Below are 9,229 nucleotides of genomic sequence, written 5' to 3' on the forward strand. Positions count from 1 at the left end.
CACCATCTGAGTCACTGTCAGCTGGTGTCTCTGCAGCTGCAGCTCTGACCCTCTCCTGCCCAGAGACCCATGTTCTTCTTCCCTACCCCTTCTCCACTCTCAACTGAAAGAATGAATGAATGCATGCATAACCACCGCCACAGTTAGAGTTCTGTTCCTGGTAGATTCAGATAGGTTTTACAAAAGAGGACACATTTAAGCTGAATTTTTTCAACCCCCAAACAACTATGTATTTTTCCCTATTCTCTACAACACTCGCTTCATCAAAGCAAAGCTTGCGGGGGACACACACATAGGCTCTAAACTTTACCTCACCCAGGGGTTTCAGAAAAACATACCGGTGTGTCCCAAAATGGAAGAACTTAGAGGCAATGCTGCCAAAACACAAAATAAATGAAGGTGAATCCATTATCTCATTTACTGTGAATAGATTAAAAAATCTCTGTTTCTGATATGTCTACATGTACATGCACAGAAAATGTCTGGAAGCGTGCATAAAAAAATTCCTCTTGGGAATCTGAGGGATATGATGAGAAATGTAGTTTTCATTTTACACCCCTTTTATAATTTGAAGTTTTCACCTTACGCATTTATTATTTTTTCAATTATTACAATAATAAATATATCTATTATTTCTTCAATAATAAAGGGAATAATTTTCAATAAATAGCAAACGTAAGAAAAAGAATACCAAGCACTATGCTATGCACTTTACATATCTGTATCTCATTTATAAATATGTACAATAACCCCATGGAACAGATACTGTTACCCACTGCATGAATGAAGAAATGAGACTTGGGTGGTATTACTTTCAACAGGACCTCTGTGGTTAAGGAAATCTGGGTGACACTAGGTGACATAAAAGTAACAGCTTTCTTCAATTCTAGGATTTCTCAGAGCCTTTCATATGTTCATATACCTTGTGAATTATCAAGTTGCCAGCATTATTTGACCACAGAATGCTCTTCTTGAGAAGGATCTCTCAGAAACAGCATTCTTAGGAACATGCTTTGGAAACACTGTCTTGCATGAACATCTGCAGAATGGTCGTAATTGAACTGTATGACTGTAGGCACTGATCATGGGTTCATGTTTGCCATGTAGTAATGGTATTCATCTCGTGTAGGGTTCCAGATATTTTGAAGGGGTTGTACACTGGTCACTGAAAACTGACTTTGGTGGTTCTCAGACATTTTTTCTTCCACACCTGACAGAAGTGCTGGAATTCTGGGATGTTACAATGGCCATAGCTTTTTAGTGCTTTCATATCTTCATCTATAGGCCAACTATCCAGCTAGGAACTCTAGAAATTCATAAAACAGAAGAAATCCCTAGGCACAGAAATTTAGATGTTGACATTTATATAACAGCATGAATTTCAATTGGTTATAGACAAATATACAAAGTCATCAATTTATATACACACACATATTAAGATGACAAAGGAGGAAAGGAAAAGAACTAAACAGGGAATAATTCATTTATTCATTCATTCTACTCATGCAGACGTCCCACTACATGCTGGGGATAAAATAGTGAACAAGAGAGGCAAGGTCCCTGCTCTCACATAGCTTACATACAGGGAGGCCTGGATTTGTACTGACTTTGTCTCATTTGCTCTATGACCCAGGACAAGCTACCTAAGCTCTTGAATCTCCGTTTCTTCATATTTTAAACAACCTATTTGAGGCCTTTTGTTCCTGAAAATTTCAGTCCTAGTTGAGGAAGTCATAGTTGAGGAAGCCCAGAGCAGATTCAGAATCCAGCGGGGTAAGGAGGGGATCCACAATGGGGGAGGGCAAAAGGCGGGGGAGAGCCTGGCATGAGATGTCAGACCCCAAGCAGGGTGAATAAGGCATCCATGTGATGGGAAGAGGCAGCCTGGCATGAGGTTTCAGAAGCAAGGGGTGAGGAAGGTGTCCAGGTGAGAGATAGCCCCATGTGGGAAATCAAAGCTAGAGCAGAGAGAGGAGGGCAGTCCTTCAGAGACCGAGAGGGGTCAGGAAGACATCTTCATGGGTGGGCTGACTGGTTGGTGTGGGAAGTCAGAGCCATAGTTAGTGAGAAGGGTATCCACATGGGGTAGCAGCCTGGAACAGGGAGTCATACCCCAGGCAGGAAGAGAAGGGTGTCCACACGTGGGTGGAGGTGGGGGTGAAGATCCAAGATTGGTTACATACTGGATGATCAAACAGCTAAACATTTAAGAATAATCAGAGCGAAGTTCCTTACTCTAAAAGGGAGTTACAACTGTGGAAAGGGAGAAAACTTGACTTCCTTAAGAATTTCAAAACAAGTAATCAGAAATGTGGAGAAAGAAACAAAGTTACATGCAATCAATTCTGAAAGAAGCAATATCCTGCAGGGAAAGTGGCTGTCAGAAAAATGCATAAATGCAGTCCTGAACTTCTTATCCAAAAGAGAAAAACTTTTGACTACAACAAAGACAAGTGTTTCAAAGAAGGTGTATGATATTACTTTTTATTTCTAATACTTGAACTAAATAATTTCCATTGTGTCTTAAAAAAAACTATAGCATTGAATTGGAATTGGATGTATATATCAATACGAACCCATGGGTTTTAAATATATTTTTAATAGTATATATTTCAATATATATTCAATAAATACATTTTATATATAAATAATATAGAAGTAAACATAGGTGCAAAGTGTGTTAATACACAAAAATCTATATATTGCATATTTATGAAATAAATAACACATTTACATACATATATTGTCTAGCTCCAGCCACTCATAGGGCCTGGAAGCATTTATACCCCATTAGCGATAAGCACACCTAAAGCTCAGATTCTGATCTAAAAACAATTTTCCACTAAAAGGAATATGGCTTCTTGGGAAAATGGCTAATTCCAAGACTGGGGCAGGGAAACTCCAAGATAAGCCTAGAATATCTTATACCAGAAAGCAAAAAAGTATTCAAGGAATGATGGGTACATATTAAATGGACACAGACTCCAGCATGAAGTGACCCCCATTACCAAATGGGGGATAATTTGAGCATCAAAATAAATGATGCTTATAAAATATTATAATCCATTAAATAAAACAGGAAACCTACTGAATCTGAAACTCTGTGGGTGGGGCCCCACAATCTGTGTTTTAATTAGTCTCCCAATGTGATGCCCACAGACATTTGGTAACCACCCTTTAGGGTAATTCTCCCAAAGGGAGTGAATCGTTTGCAGTAAATTAGCAAATGGCAAGAGATTAAATGGCTTTTTCACGTAATAGGACATTCCTTTGTTAATGCTTATGGGAAATCTCATGGCTTTAAAGATTGCCAGATATTCCAATAAGTATGCTAAAATTCATACGGAGCCTGTATTTTTGTCACATATGAAACTACCATTCTGTTTTATCGTATTCATTTAATTAAACAGATTTTAATGAGTTTATACCCAGAAGGGTCAAGAAGTTCTGAAATCCTTTTTATTTCCCTACCATCTGGACTGTGACCCCCATCGGAGAGTTAAGTACACAGACACCTGCTTACCTTACTTCCTATGGCATTGATGACCAAGTCCAGCCTCAACTCCCCCACCTGTTACACCTTAGAGATGAGCCTCTGAGTTTCTCCATTGGAAAACCTCCCAGTGGCATTAGCTACCCCTTAAGTGAAGAGTCTGAGCTACTGCTAACAGAGAAACCCTTGAACTCACCTGTTTGTATATCTACACAACCCTACCATCCTCTGTTTCTACCTGGCGGTCAATGGAGGACAGGAAGAAAGGTATCCAAAAAAGTTTTTCTGGGCCAAGAGGAAGTTACCAAGTCACTCACCTTTCTTCCTTGTGCCGTCCGGTTTTCCTCTGTTCTGTATGCCATTGTTCTTCAGGTGCCTCCTACACTGCCCAGAGCAAGATGTTCCAGATGGGATATCAAGGGCTGATGGATACATAGAAGGGAGTAACTGCTTAACACTAGTAGAAGTTTGTTGCCTACGAAATTCAGGTATATGTGGAAGATGCTGAACTCTGATTAATGTAACCCTGAGCTAATCTCTCCATGCCCCAGAAGATGAAAGAAAAGGAACCCTCAGATTCTTTCTTAGCTTTAAATTTACTTCTGCATCTTGCTCCAGAGAACCTCAATTTCTCTCTTCATCTATTCTGACTTGTTCCTTTTAAATTTCTTTTCCTGTTTTCTCCTCTTTTTCACCCCCCATATCTGAGCTAATGGGCACAGGTATGTGGTCAAGGTTGAAAGAAGAGAGAAATGGTCCATTGTGGGTTAGGTTAAGAAACATAGTGTGGGAAATAGTTTGATTTTATTCTTTCCCTTCTAGAAACCCTGATTCAGGTGAAAGGCAAATCCAGAATTTATAGCAATTAGACAAGAGCTTCAGCCAAGAAATACTAGTCCCATGTAACACTAGTCCTTCTGAAAATAGTAATATGAAATCTTAAGCTTAGCTGAGGCAAGAAGAGTTGATATTTTCAATGTCCTGTATCAAAAAGCACTATGATTTATACCTTAACAAGAAAATATTCTAGATCCTAAATCTCTCCATTTAGTATAATTATTTTACAGAAATCATTGGCACAAACATCAGTTATCTATTTTTGTATAATAGGCCACTCCAAAACTTAGTGATTTAAAACACAACCACCATTTATTTGCTCATAACCAGGTAATTTGGGCAGGACTCAGCAGCGACGGCTTTGCTCCACATGAGCATTTAGCCAAGTCATCTGGAAGTTTGACAGGAGCTTCAAGGATCCAAGATGGCCTTTCTCACATGTCTGGGATCTCAGCTAAGGTGAGCAGAAAGGCCAAGTTGACTGGACCTCTCTCTACCTCATGGTCTGTTCTTCTCAATGGCCTCTTCCTCCTTGAAGATTTCCCAACAGAATAGCCTTGCCTCCTTCACATTCAGGCTGGGTTCTAAGACGGCAATGGTGTAAGCTGAAAGGCCTCTTAAAGTGTAAGACCGTAATTTGCCACATTATGCCCTTAGCACATTCCACTGGTCAAAGAAAATCATAAGGCCTGTCCAGATTCAATGTTGGAGGGAGCTACAAAAAGGCACGAATTCAAGGAGGCAGAATTCACTGGGGGCTATGAAGTTTAATGTTATGTGTCAGCTAAGCTAGACCCTGGCACCCTGTTATTGGTCAAACATTATTCTAGATGTTTCTGTGAAGGTATTTTTGAGATGAGATTAATGTTTTCGTCTGTAGACTTTGAGTAAAGCGGATCACCCTCATCCAACCAGTTGAAGGCCTTAGTATAAAAACACTGATCTCCACTAAGAGGGAATTCTGCCAGCAGACGGCCTTTGGACTCAAACTGCAGCATCAACTCTTTCCAGCCTGCCTTCCCAGCCAGCCTTCTGAAAAGCTTCAGAGCACACCCTGCAGATTTTGGGCTTGAAAACCTCCACAATGAGTCAGTTCTTTAAAATATATAAATTACATATATATATATGGGATAAATTAGGAGTTTGGGATTAAAATGTATGCATTACTACATATAAAATAGATAACCAACAAGGACCTACTGTATAGCACAGGGAACTGTACTCAATATCTTGTAATAACCTATAATGGAAGAGAATGTAAAGAAATAATATATGTATGTATAACTGAATCGCTTTGCTGTATACCTGAAACTAACACAACATTGTAAATCAACTCTCTCTCTCTCTCTCTCTCTCTCTCTCTCTCTCTCTCTCTCTATATATATATATATATATATATATATATATATTATTGGTTTTGTTTCTGGAGAACCTTGGCTAATACAGGGGGCATCTTGTAATAAACACCATACATTTTCCAGATAAGGACCGTAATCCCCAGAAAGCTTAACAATATTATATGATACTCAAGGAGTTTGTTATCTAGTTAGAGAGCAAGCATATAAAAAGTTAGAGCACACCAAAAGTAACAATGCAGAAGTTTCTAGTTCATAAATGATTTACTGTATAAGTGTAAACTCTACCTTCCTGAGGAATGTTGGACAAAAAAACAGTTAAGGAAACCTGCCAACCTGAGCAGGGCCATAAAACCTCTGAAGTGGAAAGAGCATAAATGTATAACCAAACCAAGTTGTCAGCACTTTCTCAATAAGGACAACACATTTTATGGTTGGTAATAAAACTTAGGAGAGATAATATCTTCGTCACTGGCATTGCCATAAAACCTTCAGCATGCCATTTTACAGTTCAAATACATGCCTTATTTTGAAGTCTAAAACATTAAACTTAAAGTTATTGTTAGAGTAATGAATGTATTAGTTTTCTATGGCTGCTGTAACAAAGTACCAATAAACTGAGTGGCTTAACTGAGAAATGTATTGTCTCACAGTTCTGGAAGCTTAGAAGTCCAAGATCAAGTTAATGGTGGGGTCACGCTCGCTCCCTCTGAAGGTGCTGGAGAAGAATCTGTTCTAACCCTCTCTCCTAGCTTCTGGTGGTTTGCTGGCATCTCTGGCATTTCTTGACTTGTAGACATATCACCCTGGCCTGTGCCTTCCTATTCACGTGGCATTCTCCCTATGTGTGTATCTTTGTCCAAATTTCCTCTTTTTATTAAGGACGCAAGCCCTACTGGATCGGGGCCCACCCTACTCCAGTATGACCTCATCTTAACTAATTATGTCTACAACAACCCTATTTCCAAATAAGGTCACATTCTGAGGTATTGGAGGTTAGGACTACAACATATGAACTTGGGGAGACACAATTCAACCCATCATAATGGGTTAGAGTACTAATAAATTAAAATCTAAGATATTTTTAAATAACCCAAACTCTTCCTCTAACAATGCTTGTGGTCTGACTTTGGGTTAAGGAAGCTTCTTTTGAGATGTGAACCTGGTACTTTGGCTTATGAATTGTGTTTCCATGCTTTGCCACTAGAGGGTAGCATCATTACTATTGTTTTTTCTGCTGTTAAGCCTATTACACAGTAACTTCCGTACTCCGCCATTCACCCATAATGTGGGCATATCAGATACGAAGTAAATGTAGACACATTTCTCAGGGGGGTGGGGAGTGGCGAAGGTATCAGCTGGGAAGAATAGAGTGTCCTGGTCATCTCTGTCCTGGCGATTCCTCTCCTGGATTTTTACTATGGGCCAAATGTTTGTGTACCTCCAAAATTCCTGTGTTGAAACTCTAATCTCCAGCGTGATGGTATATTTGGAGATGAGGTCTTTGGGAGGCAATTAGGTCCTCAGGGTGGAGCCTTCATGATGGGATTAACGCCTTTATAAAAAAGAGACTGGAGAGAGAGAATCTGTTTCTCCCACCAGGACGTGGGCCTTTACCAGACACCAGACCTGCTGGCACCACGATCTTGGACTTCCCAGACTCCAGAACTGTGAGAAATAAACATTTGTCGTTTAAGCTACCCAGCTTATGGTGTTCTATTATAGCAGCCCAAACTGACTAAGACAATTTCTGACCAGAATCAAATCACCAGAGATATTCAAACAGAAGCCAAAGTCTTTTCCTCTGAATGGGACATTTGTGTGGAAAGCAGGGCTGGGGGACCGTACAGTCATGTAGCCTCTGAAGTGGAAAGAGCCATCTCTCTCCCTCACCCACCCCCCCGCTCCAGGGTCAGGAGATTTATTGATCTATCCCATCTTGGGCTTCGCCACTAATTGACAGCATGATCTTAGACAAGTCACAAACTCTGGTCTCAGAGTCTTCACCCACAGACAACCTTTGTGGACCTATTTTCTCTAAATGATATCTTCCTTTGAATTTTCTCTCCTTTCCACTCCTCTAGCTCACCTTTCAATGCTACAGGTTGAGAAGGGTTCCTTAGGCGTTACAACAGAGACGAAAAAAGTGTGGTTGCCTTTAGGAGATTATAATATAGTAAGAAGGAAGCATTTATGTGCAGAGATAATTAGAGGACTGAATAGCGTATGATCCGCTCTCTGGGCTCCATACTGTAGGAACTTCTAAACAGGAAAGTGTGGTATGAAGCAGTAGAAAAGAAAAGCTTTGAACTGGGCCTTAAAGAATCTCCAGAAGTTAGGCTGCGAGGAGGAGGAGGGAAGAGAGTGTGGTTAATACAACTTAGGCATGGAAATTAAAATAAACAAGTTTTAGGGAACAGGGAGCAAGTCAGTATGATTGGTACAGGGGTCGTGTTGGACAATATGAGAGTATAACTCCATATTGAAATACACGCAAAGTGATTTTATTTTATTCAGGTGCAGTGCTAGTCAATTTAGAATTGATCTGAGAGGCCAAGGGAATCTGAGTCAGTTTCTGAGCAGATGAGAGAGTTGTTCCAACCTCAATTGCTAAGCCCCTTGATTACTTGGCTGGGCTGCTTTCTGCATTTTAGAGCCTGTATGTATTTTGGCTTCAGACACCAGTTATCAAGTGGGGGATTATATTGGGCTCCACCCCCAGCTTCTTAGTAAAGATCTTTAATCCTCCCTTTAGGACACTTGAAAACAGGCAGAACAGCTCAAGATCATGAGAGGAAGCAGGTAAGAGGCACTTTCTTGCCTCCATTCTAACCTTTTGCATTAATCATATCAATTCCTCCCAAAACTCACACAAGCACTGAACACAGCTGTGTTGTCCCTGCTTTAAAGAGTTAAAGGCTCAGAAATACTGACAGCCCAGCTCAGAGCTGTTGAATTATCTATAAAAGAGAGTGGCCTAGAATTCATTAGGCTATCGTCTTAACATCTGTAAAAAGTGAGCAGTCTCATAAAATAGGAAATATATAGGAAAAAATGGGCAGTATTACATCAAGTTCAGAAATTTTTACTCTTAGAAGGAAATATAGTTAATATCTTAAGAGCTAAAGAATAATGAAATCCCGTCAAATGACATGATAGCCTGGGTGGGGATTGCAGGTTTTCATGAGTAGGCAGAAAAGACAGGCAATTTTAAGTATGACTCCCGCTAGGGAAGGCACCTTCCCTGTGCTGTGCAACACTGGGACACAGCCTGTGTGGAGGGTTTGATGTAGTGACTATAAGTAACTGCATTCAGCACATGCCATTAGGGTCACTGTCAAGCATCCTGTCCCATTCAATATCTGGGTCCAATATCTCAACAAGCAGACTAGGTGTTCCCTGACATTGTGTGTCATAAACAAATCATTTCCTTAACAGTAAGCCTATTTTAACATGGAAAGACTCTAGCTAAGTGCAGAAATGTTTAAGAGCATCAAAATCATAATGTTGATACTTGTGCCTTAAGGAATTATGCATGTGTAGC

This window comes from Balaenoptera acutorostrata, chromosome 4, assembly GCF_949987535.1.
Source record: "Balaenoptera acutorostrata chromosome 4, mBalAcu1.1, whole genome shotgun sequence".
NCBI classification, from domain to species: domain Eukaryota; kingdom Metazoa; phylum Chordata; class Mammalia; order Artiodactyla; family Balaenopteridae; genus Balaenoptera; species Balaenoptera acutorostrata.